The sequence below is a fragment of the Vigna umbellata genome, chromosome 2 (assembly GCF_029865625.1).
Source record: "Vigna umbellata cultivar VRB3 chromosome 2, Vumbellata_1.0, whole genome shotgun sequence".
Classification (NCBI taxonomy): domain Eukaryota; kingdom Viridiplantae; phylum Streptophyta; class Magnoliopsida; order Fabales; family Fabaceae; genus Vigna; species Vigna umbellata.
In genome coordinates, this window is record NC_142166.1 from 33,950,471 (window position 1) to 33,976,198 (window position 25,728).

The window sequence follows — 25,728 nt, forward strand, 5'->3', positions numbered from 1 at the left end:
ATTCCTAAATAACATATTTTAATAAGGTTGTGAGGTTGAATAAAGTAGAGGGTTGTTCTTGTTGTGTATTAGGTGCCTCACCAAGCAACACAAGTTTATTTTCTATAGCACTTGCTTTATTGAGATCATAAGGATCTTTGAACCGAACATCCTCCATTATATTAAATGTTTGATTTGCATAAACTCGTGTTCTTTTGATTTCTCTCAACTTACTTGTGGATGTATCCTTAACAATACTTCCCCAAGAATCCACTTATTCATCATAAACGCTTTATGAATATGTGAATTCAATGGATGTTGAAAATCTTTTTGACACTTGAGTATAATTATGTGATTATCCTTACTTATACAAAAATAGTGTATTATAGTAAGGGTTTATTCCCTATGGTTTTAAAAACCTCTAGAACTTTTCGACGGTTTTTATTAAAACCTTTATAAATTTCCGACGGTTTTATTAAAACTGCAGATAAATTAAAAATATTTTTTTTATTAAAAACACTTTTTGTGGTTCAAATAGGAACACACTGTAAATGTGAAAAAACTTGTTGTTTCCCCCTTATTTTTGCCGCTTATATTTTTTATTTGACCTAATAGTGGTTTCTCCTCGTCTTCTCCAAAAGAGAGCCGCTTCATATTCTTCTCCTTCACGACTCTGTAACCAATAAAAAAAGGTCAACCATCACATCTCCTCTAATAGAATGATTGTCGGCGAGCATGGTGTCCGACAACGTCACTGGTGCGGCAAAATCCACTCCCATCTCCTTCTTTTTCGCTCGTGAAACAGAGAGTCAGGGCCTTGCTTCACCTCCATGTGCGATAACTCTTTTCTTCATCATGCCCAACACCATCTCACCTGTTCATGGTCGGCCACCACATCTCCTTCATCCACGGTTGCACCTTCGTAAAATGGTTGAAGACGCCGCCTCCCAGATCTTGCTAATTTGAAACCATGTCATCAATGGCACTAGGTTCTTTTGACCTCACTGGCCCCATTGTGAGCTCCCTCCCTTTCTTCCTTTGATTTGTCCATCTGATGAGAGGGGTTTTTGTCCTCCTTCTTCATTCTTCCCAAATCTGGTTCCCTATGAAGGATCTAGTGAGGCTTTGTGTCACTCCCATTTGGTACCAGTCAGAGTAGTCATCATTCGAAGGAACATAGGGGTTTCATCTTCCCTTTCTTTTGCTATTTTTGTTTCCCATTTTCTATTAATTTTTTGGGTTGCCATAATCTACTCTAATTTGTGCATTTTTAATATGTTTTTTATGTTCTTTATCCCTTTTGCGGAAGTTTTTTCAATGTTCTGTATTTATGTGAAACCTTAAGATAATTATGACAGATATGTGTTCTTTGACTATGATGGATAAAGGCTTGGATTGTATGATGTTTTGTGATACTTGATCAATAATATGTGTTCCCTAACTATGTGTTTTTGCCTTGCCGCATGAATGACTTTGTAAAATGAAAACTAGATGATATTGATCGAATAGTGTATCCTTGTATGTACTTTATTGATTTAAGTTTGTTTATCTTCTTTTGGGGATGCTATATATCTCACAGTATACACTAACGAAGGGCAATCAAAGTGTATTCCTTATTCTTTTTTTAACAAAGGAGTCGTGTAGTTTGGTGTCATATGGGTCATTTCTCATGTGTACTAAAACCTTCTTTCACTCCTTTTTTATTCTAATGACATACTGATAGCCATGGAGGAGTAACCAAATGGCTTAATTCTCTATATTTTAATGCCAAAACAATAGAATTCGTATGGCCTTTTTAGTGTGGCATGTTAAGACCCTCTAAAATAATCCCTTGAATCATGAAAGTTGATCTGATTGTATGTCCTCTTGTAGCCAATTCACGATGTACCCATTTTTTTTCTAGCTTGGCCATGTCTTTTGTAGGGAATCCTCCTAGCCTAATGCCTTGCCTTATTCACAATACAGTCTTTTTAAGCTTGAATGTTTTGGATGCAATAACTTTGTACATAAAACACTTCTTTAAAGATGTTGTTTCGGTTTTGGTTCAAAAAAAGATAGATCAAGTACAACTTACTTTATGTATAGTTCCTTTCCTTGCAGATGTTTATTCAAGAAAATAACTTTTTACCTTTGGCGTTGTTAGTTTGTGTATCTTCTGAACTTGTTGAGTAAGTAATTCTCTTAGAAGATTTTATATTGTCTTCACTTATCCAATGTTTTTCCTTTTTACTTTTGAATGTCTGCTTTTATAATTTCAATACAGAGATTGTAGAGGTAAGCAATGTCTCATTATGTTATTGTACTATTGGTTTATTTTGCCGAAACATGTTTGATGTTGTTCATTAATAAAAAGAGAATTTCCAACAATAACTATCTACTTAGGTTGCAGATGCCTGCATTAAAAAACTTAGGTCTCAATGTTGCTAAGGAAATGTCTTTCTAGATTCATCTGGCAAACACAACAAGTTTTCTACAGAAAAGCGTAACTTTTACATGCATTATTTGTGTGATTGTTATTATTAAGAAGTGGACTTTAAGCCTAACTCAACCCCATAAAACTGACTTCTAAGGTGAGGTTTGCACCCACTTATATACTATAAATTGGTCTTATCTCTAGTTGATATGGACTTCCAACATTTTTCTTTTAAAAGAAAGTATTACTTCCATAGAGAAATTTGAGTTTCAAAAGCATAATTCCCCAAGTCCAACTACTAAATCCTTCCCCTCTAATCTTTCACTATCACGAAGTATTCAATAGAAGATGAAGTCTAGCCCTCTATTTGTATGGTTACATGACTAAAGTTATAGACTTGTTTGATATAGTCTATAACCTTGCCTAGCACCACGTATAACATGACAAGCTAGTAAAACCTTTCCAACTGTAATGGCCCATATCTGCAGTTCATGAACAACCACCACGTCTTTCATATCCAACAACCCCCTTTCTAGTTTAAGAGCATCTATCTCACAAGGAGTGCTCTCCATCAGGATTTCCAAAATATTTCACAACATATTGATGGTTGTCACCAAAACTATTATTGAAAATATTAGAGTGCAAATTAAATCAATTATTTACCACACGGGTTTATACCATATTAGAGTGCAAATTAAATCAATTATTTACCACACGGGTTTATACCAATCTTCACTCCAATACTCTGGATAGAGTCTCCAAGGACATGAAGATAAGCCCCATGTACATTTATGTTCCATTTCTTCTTAGTTTTTGATTCATCAAGAAGAGATTGAGTAAGCTCTTGGTGATCATGATGGTGCTAATCTTTTGAATGATGATTATTGTGATGGTTTGTGTGATCATGTGTGTGATGGTGCTTATCTTTTGGATGTTTTGCATCATGATTGGTAGAATTTCTAAATCAAGGATTGTGGCCATGTCCATGTTTGTGACCATCATGTCCATGTTTGTGTTCGTGTCCATGACGAGGACCATCATGCCCATGGCCATGATCATGACCCAATAACAAAGCCATGATGATATTAACCACAAGACCAAATACGGAAACTAAATCCACGCTTTTAGGACCAACAATGATTCTATCAATGGCTTCATATACCAAAATACCAGCAAGCAACCATATTAATTGGATAGAAACCAAGGCACTAAGAATTTCGCTAGGATAAGCTCTAACCTAACTTTGATACCATGTTAACAAATGAACTTTAAGCCTAACTCAACCCACAAAACCGACTTGTAAGGTGAGGTTTGCACCCACTTATACACTATAAATTAGCCTTATCTCTAGTCGATATGAGATTTCTAGAATTTTTATTTTTTAAAAGAAAGTACTATTGCCATAGAGAAAATATTATAGTACAAATTAAATAAGCTATATGTCACTCGAGTTTATACCATATTACCGCTCCCCCAATCATTACTCCAATACTCTGGATATAGTCTCCAAGGACATGGAAATAAGCCCCCTATACATTTATGATCCATTGATTCATTAATAAGAGATTGAGTAAGCTGTTGGTGATCATGATGGTGCTCATCATTTGAATGATGATTATCGTGATGGTCTATGTAATCATGTGTGCGAGAGTGCTCATCTTTTTCATGTTTTGCATAATGATGGGTAGAAATTGGAAACCATGATTGTGGCCATGTCCCTATGCATGTCCATGTTTGTGACCATCATGTCCATGTCCGTGTCAATGTCCATGACCATGACCATCATGTCCATGGCCATAATCATGACCCAATAACAAAGCCATGATTATATTAACCACAAGACCAAATGCGGAAACTAAAAACATTAAGAAATTATCCACGCTTTTTGGACCATTAATGATTCTATCAATGGCTTCATATACCAGAATACCAGCAAGCAACCATATTAATTGGTTAGAAACCAAGGCACTAAGAATTTCGCTAGGATAAGCTCTAACCTAGCTTTGATACCATGTTAACAAATGAACTTTAAGCCTAACTCAACCCACAAAACCGACTTGTAAGGTGAGATTTGCACCCACTTATACACTATAAATTAGCCTTATCTCTTGTCGATATGAGATTTCTAGAATTTTTATTTTTTAAAAGAAAGTATTATTGCCATAGAGAAATTTGAGTTTTAGAAGCATAATTCCCCAAGTCCAACTACTAAATCCTTCCCATCTAATCTTTCACTATCATGAAATATTCAACAAAAGTTGAAATCTAGCGCTCTATCTGTATGGTTACATGACTAATGTTATAGACTCGTTTGATATAGTCTATAACCTTGTCCAGCACCACGTCTGCATTTGCTTCACGTTTGATTTTAACATGATAAACTAGTAAAACATTTCCGACTGTAATGACCCATATGTGTCGTTCATGAACATCCACCACGTTTTCCATATCCAGCAACCCCTTCTTTAGATTAGTAGCATTTATCTCACGAGGCGTGCTCTCCATCAAAACTTCCAAAATGGTTCACAGCATTTTGATGGTTGTCACCAAACTATTATTGAAAATATTAGAGTACAAATTAAATAAACTATATGTCACTCGGGTTTATACCATATTACCGCTCCCCTAATCATTACTCCAATACTCTGGATATAGTCTCCAAGGACATGGAAATAACCCCCCTGTACATTTATGATCCATTGCTTCTTCTTAGTTTCTGATTCATCAAGAAGAGATTGAGTAAGCTGTTGGTGATCATGATGGTGCTCATCTTTTGAATGATGATTATCGTGATGGTCTGTGTGATCATGTGTGTGATGGTGTTCATCTTTTGCATGTTTTGCATAATGATAGGTAGAAGCTGTAAACCATGATTGTGGCCATGTTCATATGCATGTCCATGTCTGTGACCATCATGTCCATGTCCTGTGTCCATGTCCATGACCATGACTATCATGTCCATGGCCATAAGCATGACCCAATCACAAAGCCACGATGATATTAACCACAAGACCAAATGCGGAAACTAACAAATTAAGAAATTATCCACGCTTTTAGGACCAATAATGATTCTATCAATGGCTTCATATACCAGAATACCAGCAAGCAACCATATTCATTGGATAGAAACCAAGGCTCCAAGAATTTCTATTTTGAAAAATCCATATGACTGGCAAGGTGATGGCAAAGGCTGTGACAACAGAAAGCAAATGTGTTGCATCAGTCAGTATATGAAGACTATTAGCTTTGATGCCACCAACCACTTGAACAATCATAAAAATAACACAGAGGATCACTACCATAAGGAGTTTTCGCATAAAAGTTGATGTTTCTTCAGAGTCCTTGGAGAGAGCGAGTTAGAACGGCACCATGTGAGATTCTCACCCCGAGGGGCTGCATGAAACCTTATTTATAGCGCATCAGGGGATCACACGAATGCTCATATGTAAAGAAAGCCGGGGTCATCCTCTATGATGGCTGGTACCAATCCCGTCTGTCACTGCGCCACACACGGGCCATGGAGTGAGTGTTCCTGGGACCAGGACTGTGATTGATACGGGTACTTCCAAATGAACTGACTGGATATGGATCGAGATCGGGGTGAAGACTTCGCTCGTACAAGTAAACAGACGTTGGTGATTCCGCGGAATCAACTGTCAACTCCTGAGCTTGCTTGGGTGAGTGGTGGGATGATAAATGGACTGGTCGACCCTCTCCAAATTTTCCTGTGAATAAAGCCCTTCTTTAAAGAGCCATTTCGGTAGGTTTTCAATTGAGTCATTAGAGGAAAGGAATAGCAGACCGTGGAAAGCAAGCTACTCTCTCTAAACTAAATGGAAAAAGAGCTTATCTTATAGCAGCTCTCTCAGGGAAGCTTCCTTCGGGATTAACTGGGTAGAGGTGAATCAGCTTTCTTTCCTTAGGAGGACGTTTTTATTGATTTTGATTGAGGCTGCCTTCGCACAACCGGCACAGGGTATTCATAGCTGCTGGTCTCGACCGGTTCACTAGAATGGTTGGAGCAACTGGAGCTCCTACTATCCCTAGAAGCTGATGTTGGTTGTTGGCTAGGCTCAACTTGAACCACTGGGCTTACCCATTTTTAGATCATGCCTCCGTAGTTTTTGGTATTTAAGCCTTCCATTTCTCTGCGACTTCTGGAACGGATGGGGCTTTTCCCTCTCCAACTGGACTAGAATAAAGGAAGGTCGGCCCGGCCTGTGATCGTAGTCCGATAGCTATTCCTGCCCCAACTTAACCAATGGGGTCCGGTAGTCAGGGGTAAGAATGAACAGAAGGCGACTAACCAATCTATCTTTGAAACCAGATGCCCGGAGATGTTTGATTCGTAGGGCTAGGAGATCGGTGAAGAGGGTCGGACAACCAAGCAAAAAGTTCTTCCATTACGGCTACTATTCAATTTTGCACTACCACCTTATCCATCCATTACTGGAGACGAAAGCAGCTATCCCTAATGCCTTGCCCCTCTCCCTCCAGTCGGGAGCTAAACCCGGGGAGTGAGAAGAGAAGGAAGGGAAGAATCGGCTAGGAAAAAAGAAGATTGAATCGTGTTAATGCTAAAAACTCTAATACCCGGTATTCTCCGACATTTATAATATCTTATACTTGGTTCGAATCCAATTCCTGGTAAGGAAGGCAAAGATTATAAAGAAATTCCTGGATGATGAACAAGATGCACTGCAGCAGCAATAGCAAGTCACTTTGGAACGACCCGGCATCGAGGTCTCGACGAGCCTTCTCTACTCCCCAACCGCACCACCTGGGGAAACCAAGCGAAAGAAGACAAGATCGAATCTCCACTGTCTTGTGCTCGTCTCGGTGAATGGACACAAAAGAGATATTTCATATTATCCTGAGAAAGCATTCAGAATCGGCATGAGCAAAAGCCCCCGTAAAAGCTTCAACAGGAAAAGCAGTTCAGCAAGACAATGGAAGCCAAATAAAAAAAAAAAGATCCCCTTATGTTTTTCCGTCTTCTTCTCTTTCGGGTGGGAGGCATATCTCAATAGCTCGATTCTTATTCTTTCTTTTCTGACGACTTTGCGGCTAACTGGCCTCCTTCTTTGAGGCCGTGGGATGGGAACCTCTGATTGAAAAGGAAGAGGCCGGTTTTACGCCTCAGCCAATGAACTCTTTCGGGCTGCGTTTCCTGATTCTATCTCCATCAATATAACAGAGAAAGATAGAGCTCAGGAGCTTAGTCAGAGGTCTTTGGTGCGTGAATGCTTGACTTAGAGCTTGAACTAGGGGCAATCCAGCAACCATTTCAACTGGATACCATCAAGCAAGAGGGCAAGAGAGGAGGAGCCGATGAAATTAGGAGTTCTTCCCCGCTGACGTCTAAGCTCTCAAGGACTCGGATTAGTCAACAGGAATGAAATCTAAGAAAGCTGGTAGCTCGAGCGAGGAGCGGAGCCTAGCCCTATAGCTATAGGCTATATAAGATTCCATTTCCTCTGCTTTGAATAGTTAGAATCAAACTCATTGCTCATTCATTCAGAGCTCTTGTCGGTTGTTGGATGCAAAACCAACGACAAATGCACCAGTCACAACGTAGAAAGTGATAAATATCGTTCTCTCCCAAGGAACTTGTGCAACACATGACAATTCTTCCTTTTATAACTCAATTAGACATCAAAGTGCACAAAACAACAAAACAAACTTTTTTTGGTATTTTATCAAACAGTTGGTGTGCAAGGAATTTAACATAGTGTATTTACAAATTGTTAAGATTAGAGTTCATCCACTTCATTCTCATGCATTTACAAACAACTCAATTCCATCAATTAGGTGTTCAATTTCTGTTCTAAGTTCAAGTCATATTTTCCAATACATCAAGAACCACAATTCATTCATGGGTGATCAATCCAAAGCAAGCATTAAGCATGGAAATCAAATACTAACATTGAAATGGAAAAGCATCTATATTAACATCACAAAATACTCAAGATTTAGTTTATTACATCTAATCTCAACATATAGGAAAAATCCTCCATGTAGGAGAGTTTAGGGTTCTGCAAAATTGAAGAGATAGGGAAGAAATTGGAACCAAAGAGAAGATGCATAGCCTTTCCCAAGGTTCTTGGATCCTACTTCATGCTCCATTTGCGCCTCCCCTTCGCAATTCCATCTCCAATTCGTGACCCATCTTCTTCCTCAACCCAAAAGGGGTAAAATCACCATTGATAAAGCTTGAAGACCTTAGAAGGAGTGAGAGAACTTCCCAACACCGTAAACAGCCTCCAAGGGCCTCTCCCAATCTCTCTAGGTGAAGAATGAAGTGTAGGAGGAGAAGAATGCCCAAAAAATCACGAGAACCATGCTTAAATAACCCATTTTGATAAGTCAGCGTCGTAACTGCTCAACTGCACCTCAGTTGCAGCCCAGCCGTGGCATTCTAGAGGGTTGGCTGTTAAGATGTTGGCAAGTGTACCGAATCGTATCATGTAATAATAATTGGTAAGACCAAGTATCGTTTTCCAAGAGACTCACGACACTAAACAGCCATGTAATTACTTAACTAATTAAGACTTTGAAGAATAATTTTAGGATTTTGAATGCAAAAACAAGAAAGTAAATATGAATGCACTTTTGATCAATTGAAGAAAACACAAAGATGAATGAATGATATTGAAAATATGAGATGAATATGTTGTTGGGGTTTAGATTTCACCTAGTTTACTCTCATGCATATATGAATTCATCTTCTTCATTAATGTTAATATCACTTTCTAAATTACTTAAAACCCGATGTCTCAGGGAAGAAAGTATATCCTTAATTACTAGATCACAATGTCTTGTATCACTAGTAACTAGTTCTGCATTACGATTAGAAGCTTAAGATAACCAAAACTCATATCACTATGTCTAGGCAATACTATTTTTGGGAGCAATTCTCCATATCTAGGTTTCCCCGTATGTGTCCATATCACGAAAACTAATAATCATGTCATGAATGAGTTAAACATATCAAGCATAGAGAAAAGAAGAATAACCCTAACAATTAATGAAAGAAGCATAAATAAATTGGAATCGATTCAAATACATGAGAGTTCACAAGGTTACACCATCCCCCAACAACAAATTGAATTTAGTTCCCCCTTGTCATGGGGAAACTAGATGAACAATGGAATGAGAATAAAAGATAAACCCTAAAAACCGAAGAGGAGAGCTTCCGCATCCACTTCTGCCTCTAGAGAGTTAGAAAAATCTGAATTTGTGTCAATTCTGTCATAAGATACTCCCTCTAGAACGTCCAAGTCCTTATATACAGTTGAATTGGATCATGGGCCAACGTTGACACCGCTCAATGCCCCAACTTAGGGCACTCAAGCGAGCTTGCGGGAGGAGTAGCGCTCAACGTCCTATGAAGGGCGCCCAAGCGTGAAACGTTACTTGAAGACTAGCGCTCAGCGTCCCTGAAAGGGCGCTCAGGCGTGAATGCGAGACTCCTGCACTGAGGACCCCAGAGGAGGGCGCCCAAGCGTCCTGCGACCTTTAGGGGCCTTCTCTTCTGGTGCTCTTTCTGTCTTTTCTGAGTTCCAACTTCATGATATTTAACTCCTCTTCCAATTCATCCTAGTTTCCTACAAAATCAAGGGAATTTAGTGATAAAATCATCAAGTATACCCTCTACTCACTTATTAACAAAACTATACTAACAATATGAGTTCAAGCAAGCTTCTAAGTCAAAAAGGGTTGATTTAATAAAAAAATTGAATAACAGGTCACGGTATTTTCAACCGTTATCACTAGGGCTCGGCTGTAGCCCAGCTGCAGCATTCTAGAGAGCTGGCGCTCAACTGCACTCCAGTTGTATCTCAGCTACAACATTCTAGAGACAGATAGCTCAGGTTTCGCTTTAGTTTTGACAACATTTTAATATTCATGTTCTTGTGCAATTCCAAAGGTGTCCAACATGGGTATTTGCTTCAAATTGATCTTTTATTTTCCCAAAACATGTTCCCTTGAGTTATTGTTTGTTTTCGTCCATTAGAATTATTTCCTATTCATTTATTTCACACACTCAAATAAAGAGATTAGAGATAAAAACAAGCATAAACTAACTAAAACACAAGAAAACTAGAAAACACACTAAACTTGAGGATAAAACAAGGTAAAAGTATTGAAGGAGTTTATTTATTCACTAAAATATATACACAAAAATACGTAAAATCAACCGTTATCATCGGTAAAGTAGATCGTGAGAGAGAATTTGCTTCTAGAGAATCTGCTGGAGTCAGATCAGTAGGGGAGTTCACACCGGGACTTTCGTAATAGAGAAAGAACCCATACCCTGAACCGGGGAAAGGCGATAACGACCCGGGAAATGGTGAAGTACGTGAATCGACTCCCTCTTCGAGTCAAGACCTTATACAAAAAAAGAAAGAAGAAGGGAACTCACAGAAGCTAGATCACTCAGAGAAGCTCTTTCACATGCACCATTTATGGAAGAGTAGCAACAAGATTGGAAGCTCTTTCCCTTGGGTGTGCGTGCATTCATATGGCAGTCAAAAGTAGCCTGATTGACAGCCTTTTTTACTCCATAGGAAGCGAGAGAAGCAATAGAAAAGGAATCCAAGTCAATAGAAGTAGTAGGCCCATGCCAAGCATTCTTCATTCTCCAATCAGTAATGCCAATCATGAGTCCTCCTTGTTTTCCCCTAGACGGAAGAGACAGGAGCGATATTGGTACCCTAAGGCTAGTTCCCATGCCAAATGAGTAGGCTGATAGCCTGGGAATCTAAGTCACTAGACCAGATGGAATCGTTGCCTGGCTTTGACTCTTCCTAAGGCAGTTCGTGAAGCAATTAGCGGAAAGGACAGACTGGCTTGATGCCTAGATGTCTATGACTCTGGAATCAGTCTCGAATCCGATTTCCGACGAAAAGGCTTATGGAAGGATTGAGCCCGAAACTGGCATCTGAATTGGATTCATTTTCATTTCCCAGTGGCTGGGCACCTGCCCATGCTCATCTTTGGGGCATTCTCTTTCCCCTATCATCCTTTGACCCACTCAAACTTCATAATGTAGAAAAAAATAAACACTATGTGATAATGGTATCAACTATGATTCTCACTATAGCTCTGACGGAGTCAGTTTCTCAACACGGGATGGATCTCTATACCATTATGAAACAAAGAGAAAGCATTATCTATAAGGTCAAGGGACTTCTTTCCATTAGGCTTCTATTGAATGTAATCAGGCTCATCTCTCTGGTTCGTCCTTGCCGGTTGGTTATAGTTCAGATTCAGTGACCACAGAGTCAGTCTTCGGTTCCATATCAGTGTCTACAGAAAAGGGCAACCGGCTCACATCCTTGCCCGGGACAGTCCTAATTGAAACATAAGAGTGTGTTTGACTTGAGTTTGTTCTTCACTCTCTTCCCATCATTATGGAAGAGTAGTTGCTTTGCTGTATAGCTAAGATTTATACCCTTCCATTGGGAGTTCTTCCTTCGATTCTTCGTATGTTTTCTCCCTAGCCCTAGCAGCCTTTACGAGGTGCTTTCCGGTTGGGTGAGCTACCCTTTTTCAATGATATATGGATCAAGGCCTCGCTGAGCCAGATCAGCACGAGCTACTAAAGTAAAGAGAAAGAAGCTCAAAGCCTCCGGGCGTGGGAAGAGGTTGGGAAACCGGCCAGGCAAAAGGCTATCCTGAATCAGATACCATTCTGAGGGGAGAGACCCGTAACCAAACAAAGAGGCCTAACTGCAAAGCAAACCAGAAAGAAAGATGTCATCTATGCTCTTTACATCGAGAAAGAGCTTCGTTGTTTGATCTGTCCACTGGGACATCTACAAATTGAATCATCAAAGAAGAAGAACAGGCATTGTCCGCAACCCTTGTTGAAAGAGGAACTGCCTTTACTCGTCAAAGCCAGCATCCCAGATGCCTTCATGACCTATAGACTTGTTATTCTGCTTCTGTGGAATCTTTGTATTGTTAACCCCTAAGGGAAGGGGAAGATCACCACTCTATTAGTGGGACTTCTACCGGTTTATTGGATAGAGTGAGTCCTCTGATTCTCTATATCGATCTACTGGGAAAGCATCGATCTAGCCTCCCACTCATTCTGCTAAAAGGATGTCCTAGAACGGAGAAGTGGAATCAAATGATCCATCTTCATTTTCCCATAGGACACATGGAAAGAATGCTTCCTTGTCCTTGTAGCTCGGGGAAGAGAAGGCATCCATGCCGGACATCGTTCTTTCTCGGCCCATCAAGAACTCGGCATCGAAGACTCATTGCTCTAGGGTACCTGATGGATTTGCTTTCCAGCCTGTGGTGAAGACCCATTCCTTTGTTCGTTATATTATATTGGTTCTCGCCCTAGCCTACTCTGATTTTCCAGACGGAGCTTTTTGATTTTTCTATTTCGCCCTTGCTTGTCTAACGGGAGCAAAAGGACTCCTATCTTAACTCACCGTAGTTGAAGAAGGAATGCTTGGTAGTGCTAATGGAATGCCCCAGACATATGTCAAAAGAGAATCTCGATAGAATCAATAAGAAAGCTCATTGGAATGAAACATGGCATCCATCTTCATCAACTTACAGTAAGCGCAGTGGAGAGAGTGGCTCTCGGGGAGCGGGCACTCATGGAACGTAGCGATCTCAAGATACCTGACTTGCTATCTCTTCAAGTCAATCACGATGATGAGGACTCACTCATCTCTATGTGCGGATCATCGTCTGATCCATGCCCCCTTGGGTTGTTAAAGTAATTACAGATGGATGAGATAGCTACCTTGATTGATTGCTGGGAATAGAGAACCAATCTATCTCTCCCGGGGGTAATTAGAAGAAGGAAGCATTGATGAGTTCACTGCGTGTTGGTAGCGAGGATAGAGAGAACAAGAATGAGCAGCCTTCCATGAATAGAACACCAAGGAACCTTTCTGGATCTGCTTACAGCTAGCGAAGAGGAAAAGGAATGCTTGTTGATTGGACTGATGCGAGATAGCTAGATAGAGAATGAAAAAGCCTTAGATGAACTACCAAATAGAGGTCTTTCCCCGGATTGAACTCACAGAGATGGCTAACAAAGGGTATTTATGTTAATATCATGAGAATGGAATGGAGGGGAGGTGCTCTAACCACTAGAATTAGAATGGAGTCCTACTTTCCCTCGGCACCAAGCTACGAAGCCAATTGATCTATCTTGGGATGCTTTCCCGTAGATGAAGAATAGGATGGATCGGTCTATGCCCACTAACTCATTCTTTTTTGTTTGAAATGAGCCTGCGGCATGCCTTCCACGTGTTATACCCAGTAGAAGAAGAAGAGGGCGCTTAGCCGGGAAAGAGCTTCTATCGCTAATGGTCACCGATCTAGGGCATCCTAACCTAGGGAACTCATCTACGGAATCTAGGCTCCTAGGACATAAAGGAAATGAGGACTTGTTCTGTTCGTCTATCGAGCATCTCCGTCTCTAGCTCTGGGTTCTCAGTTCGCTAACTAGTGTCAAAGAAAGGGTTTAGCACTTCCATTGGTCCATAGAATACCGAATCACTGACAGTCGACAAGACAGACTGATTTCACTCCCTCGATGGAGATTCATCACACTCTATGCACTAGCCCTTTTGTCAATTCATTAACGGACAGAAGCAGATTTAATTCGAGAATAAAGAATAAAGGTAGTAATGTCAAAGACAGGAGGTTCACAGCACTTTACCTTGTTGTTCAACAATCTTGATACCCATCAAAAGCAGTCCGTTTCCTTGAATGACCTTAGGAAGGGCTCATATGCTTTCAAAACGAGATCTTCTGTTGTATGTAGAGATTCACATAGATAATGTGTCGTTGCCTGTAGCCTGTAGAAGGAGTGGGAGGATGGTCTTTCTTTGAGTTCGATAAGCAGTAGCAGTGCGTGAGACAAAGGAACGAGGTCACAAAGCCAAAGCATTTTCACATTTGATGTCATTGCCACTCTCATCAATCAAATGATTCAAATAATCTATATTGTAATATATAAGGGTGTATGGGGATGAGCAGAAAGACAGAACACCCATACATCATCTTAATCCCATGCTTGGCGTGATGTATATACCTTAGTGTAAGAAGGTGCGTTGGAAGTCCCACATCGACTAGAGATAAGGCCAATTTATAGTATATAAGTGAGTGCAAACCTTACCTTACAAGCCAGTTTTGTGGGATTAAGTTAGGCTTAAAGTCCACTTCTTAATAGTTATAATGCTTTTGTTGCTCTGAGTATTTATCTTCATATGTATTATAAAGTTTCAATTATAAATAAGAAATTATATAATTTACTTCCATTTGAATAATAAAACCATATTATGCATATTAATATACATTTACATATACTTTTGAAACAAAATAAAACAACCTTAATATATTTCAAATGAATAATTAAAATTTTAAATAAATCGTTATTTAAATTAACAATAATTTAAATTTGTCTATGATTATTTCTTTTTAATATATTATTGACTAAATACTATTTTATAGGCTTAAATGCTTACTTGGTCCTCATGTTAAGAGGTGAATTTCTGTTTAGTACCTGGTTTTAAAATTGAATCTATTGAGTCCAAAGTTATAAAAATTGTATAAATAAAGTCTCCTCCGTTAAATTAGCATAAACGAAGTTAAGTCCGTGCTGACGTGGCTATAAAATCTGACTTTTTTTCTTCTCTCTCATCTGTTCTTTCTGCAACGTTCAACTTTTTCTCTTTCTATATTAATGATTTTCATAAACAGACATTTTTTTTCTTTTTCTCTTTTTGCAGTTTGGTAGTGACGAGGGAGAAGTGGTCCTGAGCGGTGGTGATGAGGATGTAGAAGTGGAGAAGGAGGAATAGGGAGAGGATGGGAATAGAGAGAGGTGTGTTGTGGAAGTGGACCACCACAACCACCACCGCAGCCTACCACCACCGTTGATCATCTTCATCGCCATCAAACCCTAATTCGCCTCACCACCATCAACACAGACTTGCAATCAGAAAAACCCCAATCGCGATGCCACTACGAAGTCGTCACACTCATCTTCTTCACCAAAAGCCTCCATAGCTTTGCGTAACCAAGACACCACCGACCCACCCCCTTCTCCATCATTCTCGCGCAACAACCTCCATTGTGAAACCTTCACCAATCTAAATTGCACCGCTATTCAAGCCAGACACACCACCCCCAATCTTCTACGCGAACCAAATGCATCATCAAAGTCGCGCGCCTCGCACCTGAAAGAAGAGAAACCAAACAATCCAAATCCAAAATGAGACAACCATCAAAAATGCGAATCATCTCCACAGTAGGGCAAGCAAGTCGCACCCTCATGACAGCCTAGGAGAAACCCTTTCTCCCTTTTAACTTTGATCCAGGGATTGAGGGACTTTGGGTGCTGATGATGGAAGTGGTTGAGTCAAAAGTAATGTGTAGTTTATGGAGGGTCTGGAATTTTGATTTAGAAGGGATTGCAATATGGGCATGGGTATTGTAATTGAAAAATTATGATGAATTGGTTGAATTAATGGCTAGGGTTGAATGTTTCAAGAAGGCTCTTTAGGTGATAAAGATATGAAGGAGAATCAAAAAAACCTTGATTAGGGAGAGAAAAAGATGGCAGCAACAGTAGAGGAAAGAGAAAAAAAGTGTAGCCAGGTCAGCATAGACTTTACTCTGTTTATGCTAATTTAACGGAGGGGAATTTATTTATACAATTTTTACAACTTTGGGACTCAATAGATTCAATTTTAAAACGGGATACTAAACAGAAATTCACCTCTTAACATGGGGACGAAGTAAGCATTTAAGCCTATTTTATATTGTGAGTATCTCATCAACGAATCATATCAAATGATGAAGACAAATAAAGAACAAGATTTATCATTGTTATTTAGAACATGTTTATGTTTAGTTTTTAAGATTTAACATGTTATTTAAGTTGACGAATTAATTATATGTTTAAAATTTATAGTTTATTTTATATAATAATAATTAATTTTGGTTTTAGATTATTCTAATTTATTATTAAACATTTAGATTATTCTGGTTCATTATTAAACATTTTTTATCTTAATCAAATCATTTGAATTTAAAAAAAAAAATTAAAGTATTTGCATTACTGGCGATTTTGCAAACCCCAGCTACGTAAACTAAAAAATTATGGACAGTTTTCTATAACCCTTGTAAGTACCAGCGGTTTTCCATAACCCTAATAATTACCAACAGTTTTTGCAAAACCCCTACAAATGATCGTGGGTTTTGGAAATCTCATATGTAGTGACGGTTTCTATAAAACGCCCATAAGTAGTGGTTGTTACATACAAAATCGCTGATAATATTTTTCGATGGTGGTTTGCCCAACGGTTTTCTCAACTATAGGAAATGTATTTACTAGGGATTAAAACCACGGGTAATGTAAAAACAAAACTAGTAAAATTACATATTTTTTGTAGTTCCAATTTATATTACCACAATGGAAACAAGAAACACAATTATGAATATTCGTTTTTACTCCAACAAAGAACCTAAAGCTGGTAACAAAATTTGGACAGGTGGAGAAGGAGAAGTGATGTTCTCGTGAGCAATGTATAATTGTGTACTTAGGATTTGAGTAAAAATGAATGAACGTTTGGTGAGCAATGTTCTCGTGATTGGAGTAAAAATGAATGAACGTGAGCATCCAGCTCAACGAACAAAATTTGGACAGGTGGAGAAGGAGAAGCAATGTATTTGGTGAGACTAATTCAGACAATGAATGTGAGCACCAGTCCCAGATTTGGGGGTTGCAGATTGGTACTAGGATTTAATCAATACCCATGAAAAAAATCACACCCACCCTTAAACACCATTTGAGGAAGTTAAAAAAAAGAAGAAACATACATCACAATCACAATAGTAGTAAATCTCTAGCACTTTAAGAATGAAGAAAGTAGGGAAAAAAAAAGAGGTAGTTAGAAGACAAGTTAAAGTATCGTTCTTGGCTAGTAGTGTCCCAGATCATAGCCTTGACAGTCTTATGATCAAGGAGCAAAGTGTCTGTCTAAAATTCAACACTGATGGTAGACTTGGAGTCCAAGCTGAACTCGTTCCTCTAAAAACTTGCTAGAATATGTGATTTCCTCACCAGAGAGTCACCAATGAACACGACCTTGAAGACGAAGTCTATCCTATGGTTCCTAATTCCCTAATAGCAGAGAATGAAAAATGCTATCCACAATACTAGCACAACAGATACCGAGGGTGAAAAAAACATTTAAATTTAATAAGGATAAAAATGTAATTTCATTTCCTTAACAGGTAGTGAATACTTGTGGATATAAATAATATGATACCAAATGTGACTCGATAATGAACAGGTACTAAATTATCCACTACCTGCTATCCATCCCTACACACCTACATACATTATCCCTAAATATTATTAGATTTTTTAAAAGTTAAAAACTATAAATAAAACATGTTGGTGGTGAAATATTTAATTTTTTTTGAAATATCTAAATTTATTGTACTTTCGAGGCCGAATAATTATTTAAGCATGATAATACTTTTTCAAAGTAACCAATAAGACAAAAACATGATTTTTGCAAATAACAAACCAAAACGAAATTAGAACAACAAACAGATTTGGAGAGGACGAACAGAAAGAACAAACAAACTTGAAATGAACGATCCAAACAACATGGAAAATTAAGGAACTAAGAATAATATGTCTTACAATCTTACAAGAACACTTAACAAGGCTCTGTTCACATGAAGGGATTATCCTATTCAAAAGTAAATGCAAGCGTTAATTAAGGGGATAAAACGTGTTCGTTTGAAGAGATATGCGAAGAATGATTTAAACAGATTTGAGAGATACATAATTTTTTTATCACCCGTGATGTTGCTTGGATTTGAGAGGATTTTTTTAAAAAAAGTCGGTTTTACCCTCAAGTTATTCTAAAATATCGCAATAAAAAAACATGCATGTATTCACCTTTTTATTATGGTATTCGGTTACCACGAACTGTATTCAGTTACAGCTCCACTCACACATATAAATAAGCTTGTATTTGATTCCCCATTTTATATATTCAGTTCCCTTGTAAAAATGCACCCTGTATTTGATTCCTTTATTTGATGTATTCGGTTCCCTTGTTTCAATTTGGTCATGTTTCCAGTGTGTCCTGCACCAAGCTTCCAGAGAATCATACCATACCATATCTTGAGTTGATTTGATATTTACTTTATCTTTTTGTGAGCTTCCAAAATTAAACTTTACCTATGTGAAATGGTGTTTATGTAGTATATAAGTTGAGATACAACTTCATTAACATGGATAATAACTCAATCCAAAACAAACAAAATAAAGGTGGGTACATCATTCAGAACTATAGTTTCTAGTGGAAAATGAACGTCAAAGAGACTCTAGCTATTGGCCTATATTATAGATCACGCCAAGAAATTAAGGTGTTGCTTATTAGTTAAAAATCTTTTATGCACGCAATTATTTTATTTCAAAAAATATTATATTTAAAAATAATTATTTTACTTTACTTAAATACTATATTTTTAAATTTTAAAAATATTATATTAAATTTAAAAATAAATTCATTTTACTAAATTACAATTTTTGACATTTTTAAAATTAATTTTAATAATTAATGCTAATTTTGTATTCTTTATAAACATTTTTACAATTAAATATAACATTAACAATTATCATTTTATATTATTTTAATAACTAGGGACATTTTGTAATCTTCAATTTCTATCTATTAAACAAATTTTTTTTATCTGTTACATCAATCAAATCCTACACTAATTCTCACAAACTTTACTTCCAAATCCACTCTCACTTACCTTCAAATCCACTCAAATAAACAACAAATAATTCACCCTCAAATCTTCTCAAATTATCCACTCACTCTCCCTCAAATCCTTCCTCCAAAATAAACACACCCTATAGGCATATTTGATTTTGTTAACCACTTCTCTATCAAATTCTCGTTTTACATTTTTTTAATTAAATTTTAATCTTTTTAAGAAAAAATTATAAATTGTTAAAATAATTTAGTATCACAATAAAAATTATTCACTGAAAATCCTAAATGTCATTTATATGTTTAAAAATATTAATTGGTCATGATTTTTATTATATATAATTTATGTATTAAAAAATTAATTTGTTATAAATTTGCTTATATGAATTTGTTAAAAAGAGTCACAAACATTTTCAATACTAATATAATTTTAAAATTATATCATCCATTTATAGTTGGGTGAATGCTCAAAGCATCACAGCAAAGCTAACCAATATCCATAAAATGACCATGGATTGTCATTATTTTGATGATCAACGCGAGAGGCAAAATATTGATAAAGGAATAGAGTTATATAAAGGGGAAATAAACATCAATTTGATAAACAATAATTTGGCCAAGAGGAAAAAATAGTATGCATGGTTCTACAAGGAAAAATTTTTAAGTATGAAAAGGTTAAAATAATTCGAATTGAAAAATGAATAAATCTTATTACATATTTCAAATTGTTAACTTTAAAGCCTAATCTGTAGATGAATTCCATTATATAACAAATTTTAATAAAATAAAACTTAATTGAATAAATCATGATTTATAAAGTCACCTTATTATTAATTTTGAAGGCTAGTCCATTAGATGGATTTCAATACGTAAAAATTTGCAATAAGATGAGAAGTAAATGATTATTCATAAAGCTTCATTGAGAAATGTTATGTAATAAACAAAGATAGACATTCATAATCTTGATGTTTAAAATTCCTTAATTTAATTATGCTAGATTGCTACTCTTATACATTAAGTTATTTAGCAGAGAGTTAAGGATAGAGGGAAACACTAGTGCATAATTGGCCTTTAACGTCACCCAATAGACGTCCGTTCACAAAAATACCAACGTAAATAATTGACCGGTGGCATATCCGTAAATAATTGGGACTGTAGACGTCCATTTTGGGGGGGGGGGGGGGGGGGGTCGGACGTTTATAATATTATAGACGTCGGGGCCCCTGTAACGGACGTTTAAAACGCTGAAGCAATTAACTCTTTAAGTACCCTATCAGCAACCTAGACGTCCGTTCAGGGGGCCGGACGTTTATAATATTATAGACGTCGGGGCCCCTGTAACGGACGTTTAAGTGGCGATTTGAAGAGTTAACTTTATCAGCCTCTTAAACGTCAGTTGGAGGGGCCCCCCCGACGTCTATAATATTATAGACATCCGCCCCCCCCCCCCCCCCCCCAAGAACGACAGTCTAAGTTGCTGACAGGGTAGTTGAAGAGTTAATTGCTTCAGCCTCTTAAACGTCCGTTGGAGGGGCCCCGACGTCTATAATATTATAGACGTCCGGGTCCCCCAAAACGGACGTCTAAGTTGTTGACAGGGTAGTTGAAGAGTTAATGGTGTTCAGCCTTTTAAACGTCCGTTGGAGGGGCCCCGACGTCTATAATATTATAGACGTCCGACCCCCCTCAGAACGGACGTATAAGTTGCTGACAGGGTAGTTGAAGAGTTAATGGTGTTCATCCTCTTAAACGTGCGTTGTGGGGGAGGGGGGGCGGACGTCTATAATATTATAAACGTCGGGGTCTCTACAATGGACGTTTAAAACCCGCGAATATCAATTTTTAAATCCAAAACACGTCATATTAGTGACTGCCCCAACGTCTATAATATCATAGACGTCCGTCCCCCCCCCCCCCCCCAACGGACGTCTAATGGCATTTGTACTAAAACGCGAACCCGCGAGGAGTTACGGTCACTGTTCATCGTCTTCCCCACGATTTCACTCTGCGAATTGCATTTCCAGGTTGGTTTTTCTCTGTTTTGGACCGTTTAAATTTACTTTTAATCCGATTAAATTGTTCTGTGATGAAATATCTTTCATTTGGACCGACTAAAAATCGTTTTCGGTACCTTTTGGTGCAGTTTCTTGCGTGTTCTTGGGCGGTGTTTTTGACTGTTTTTGGCCTACGTTTTAGGTCGTGCACTCCTCCATTTCCCTCCATTTCTTTTGGAATCTGCTCTTCAGGTTAGCTTCTTCGTTGATAATTTTTTTGTACGCATGTTATTGGGTTTTGTGTATGCATGTTTTTGACTTTAAGGTTTGCATGTGTTATTGGCTTTTGAATATGAATGTATTAGTTGTGTTATTATAATTTTCATGTTAGATAATAAGTATCAAATCATTGAGTGACCCTTAGTTCCCGTTTGAAATTTAACACAAACGATTAATCTTTTAATCATTTATGTTAATTTTTGAATTGTCCGATTGGACAGTTTGAGAAAATTAATTTTCATAATTTACAATAACATGTAAGTTGGAGTCTATGGATAAGATTGATAAAAGTTCGGTTCAGTATTTGTGTTGTTCTCTGAATGCATATTTGATTGTGGTCATCGTTGACTACTCTCATTTCGTGTATTTCGGATATAGGAAGACACACCTATCTGCATATTTAATAGGAAGACGCACCTATCTGCCCCCAGCCTGTCACACACTTTCTAAAAAAGAAAAACAAAGTTTTTGTAACTGTTTAAGAAGTGTGAAGGTTCCACAAGGTTATTCTTCAAATATTAGTAACCTTGTTTCTATGCAAGAGTTAAAGTTAGTTGGTTTAAAGTCCCACGATTGTCATGTATTGATGCAACAATTGTTACCTGTTGTTATTCGAGGCATATTACCTCCTTCTGTTAGGCGTATTCTGACACGCCTGAGTTTGTTCTTTAATGCCATTTGCAAGAAAGTTGTTGACCCTCGAGGTTTAGATGAATTGGAAAATGAAGGAATAAGACTACTATGCCAATTGGAGATGTATTTTCCACCTTCTTTTTTTGATATCATGGTACATTTGATTGTTCATCTAATCAGAAAAATACAAATATGTGGGCCGGTCTTCTTAAGGTGGATGTACCCAGTTGAAAGATACATGAAGATCTTAAAGGGATATGTCAAGAATCAGTATAGACCATAAGCTTCAATCATAGAGCGATACATTGTAAAGGAAGCCATTGAATTTTGTTCAAGTTATATGCCATTTTGTGAACCAGTGGGTCTTCCCAAGAGCAGACATGAAGGAAAATGTGAAGGTAAGGGTGTTCAAGGTGTGAGAATTCAAAGTGTTAGCAGAAAAGAAGTTGACCAAGCTCATTTGTACATCTTAAACAACACTGTTGATGTGATTCCTTACATTTTTTACCACGTTAATGAAATAAAGGCAGCGAACCCAAGAATGAGTGAAAAATGGCATCTTAGTGAACATGTGAAACCTTCTTACAATGGTTTAAGAAAAAGATTTATGCGACTCCACATGTTTCTGAAAGTTTATTGAGGTTATCTCGTGGACCGAACGCAGATGTCATTACATATGGTGGGTACTATATAAAAAATATTTCTTTTGAGACAAATGTAGAAGATGACAAAAGTAGAGTTCAAAATAGTGGCGTCACACTACAAGCTGAGGCTGTCCACTTTGCTAGTTCTAAAAACAAAAATTCAATCACAGGATCCATGAGTTATTTTGGAATAATACAAGAAATATGGGAAGTTGATTATGTCACTTTTAGAGTCCCAGTTTTCAAGTGTAAATGGGTTGATATAAATTTTGGTGTCATGACAGATGACTTTGCCGTCACATTGGTAGACTTGAACAAGATGAATTACACTGATGAACTATTTATCATGGCTAGTCAAGCAACACAAATATTTTACGTGAATGATCCAGCGAATAAAAAAATGGTCAGTGGTTTTAGAAGGAAAAAACATGCATGGACATGATGATGAGGATTCTCTTGATATACTTGAGACAACATCTGTTGCATCTAGACCCATTGAAGACCCAGTTGATGACGTTGCCGATGTCATCCAGGAAATTTGTAGTGATCACAATGAAGGGATTTGGGAGAAAACAATATCTTAATAGGTTGTGATATTTTTGTATTGACTTTATATTTATGTTCATCAAAATTGATTTATTACTAACCTTGTATAATTTTTCAGGTATGTCGGCCTCAGACTCAGGATCGGGACAGACCAGACGTGGTCGAGGCGTCACACGATTGGCAGATGTGATAGCCGGATGCGTTGATGCGCAGAGGAGACATGTTGACATTGACCCCATATCAAGTCAGTCATCAGGGCCAAATGCTGATAGGTTTAGGAGTTATCTGGGTAAGTTAGCAAAAAGTCGTGTCTTTATCCTTCATGCAACTTGGGATGACGTCCCAGAGGTCGACAAGAACCTTTTATGGCAAGATATTCAGGTATGTTTACTTACAACATTGTTGATATACTTATTTCTTTCATCTTTTCAAATCAATAACATGTGTTTTGTTTTAAACAGCAACATTATGATATTCCAAACACGATACAAATTAGAAACAAAGTGTTATCGCGTATAGCGATAAGATGGAGGGATTTCAAGACAAGGCTGACACGACTATATGTCTTTGGAGACAGACAAGATCAAAATCCATGTCAGTAGTATACCTTCACAGAGGAGGACTGGATACAGTTTCGTGCATCTAGAGACTCTGAGGAATGGAAGGTTTGTTTCTTAACAACTTAAAACCTTTCATTGAGTTCTTATGATTTTGCACTTATTTATATACATGGTTTCACAGGATAAAAGGTTAGCCGCCCAAGAAAGACAACGGCTAAACGATGCACCACACTTGTTATCACGAGGTGGTTATGCAAAACTGGAAAAAAAAACTTAGAAAGTCTAGAGCGGATGCCTTCCGACTTGAGTCGCCGAACCTAGCACCTGCACCTGCTAGGTACGAGCTGTGGAAGGCTGCTCGGACTAAATCTGATGGGAACATGACATCTTCCTCAACAGCCTTGATCTCACAAAGAATTGTACGTTCAAATTCTAAACATTGTTTGATTGTGTATTTATCACAGCATGTCTTCTAAGTATCTTCGATTTTGTATGTGCAGGATGAGTTGGTTGAGCAGCAGACTCAGGGAACATTTGTTGGCCAAGGTAAGGATGACATTCTAACAACGGCCATCGGAAGACCCGAGCACCCAGGACGTGTACACAGAGTTCCTGGGGCAATTGGTCTGCGTGACTACTTTGGCCCCACACAGAAAACCACTCAATCAATGAGTCAGGAGGCACTGTGGCAGATGGATCTTCAGTGGGAGGAAAGACTCAACCAAAGCATGAGATCAATGGAGCAACGATTCATGGAGCAGCTACAAGAAAAAAAAGAAATACAAAAAGCGCTTGAAGAGAAGTTGCATTCCATGACGCAGGGCAACACGGGGCCCGATGAAACTCCCACGCCACCTCGTGTCAGCACTAGAGGATCATGCTCTACTGTAGAACCTACTTAGTACAGCCGTCAATATGAGTTGTTGGTTGATGGGGATCCCCCACGCATTGTGGCTGTCGGACGAGTGCTTGAGGGAGGGCTCACTATTCATGGCGTTCCCATATTACCCCACCACGTGCATGTGACGATTGACGAGGTTCGGGATCCCCAGGCTCAGGTGCCTGTACTCACTCTAGAAAATAATTTTGTGGGGGAGGCCATAGGCTCATTTATAGCCTGGCCTCGAGCATTGATCATGTCACACATCGCTACTCCATAGTTATAATGTCTTTGTTATTAGTATTTCTATGTTAAGTTTAAAAATATTTGTTGATAACTCTTTGATGAAATTCTTATCTTCAGTTCACACGTCCTCACAAGCAGTCGATTTATGATAAAGTCATACATGAAGATGATGACATGGCTGAAGCAAAGGATGATCCTCTATATCAAAGCTAATGACAAGATTACCTAGGTTGAAGAGAGCACCATTAGAACTATACTGGGATTTGAGAGTATTTGGTCTGCCCCCCATGTGCCAGTATATATCACATTGCCTGATGCATTGGAGATGATTGGGGGAGACAGGATGTTGAATATTTCCATCATTCAACTGTGGTGCATGTAAGATAGTTAATTTTGTCTTCCGTATCTCTTTTTCTTTGATTCCTATAGTTTCTAACAACTTAACTTTGTTGTTTTAGGTACATGGACACAGTCGTTGTAGACCAAGGTCGGTCTTCCATGTACGGATTTGTTGAACCTCAGATCATTCAACCTTCTGGTAACACACTTGAAAACAGACAACATTATTTGTAAACATGGATGGATGAGTCAAAAAGAGACGTATACCTTGTGTCATACATTGATGGGTAGGTGTTGTTATATGTAGAAGATCATTATTAAAGTTTCCTTAATTACTTAGTTAAATAACTATTTGTCCTTCGTGATAGGTCGCACTGGCAGCTGATGGTCATCATTCCCAAACAATGTAAAATTATATGGTTTTGTTC

The 25,728-nt window shown here is 38.0% G+C and overlaps 2 pseudogenes; both read right to left on the reverse strand.

Moving 5' to 3' along the window:
* Window positions 1-2,747: 2,747 nt before the first annotated feature.
* LOC124833645 (metal tolerance protein 1-like) lies at window positions 2,748-4,633 on the reverse strand (annotated as a pseudogene).
* Window positions 4,634-4,657: 24 nt separating this feature from the next.
* Window positions 4,658-11,126, reverse strand: LOC124833627 (metal tolerance protein 1 pseudogene; annotated as a pseudogene).
* Window positions 11,127-25,728: the final 14,602 nt, after the last annotated feature.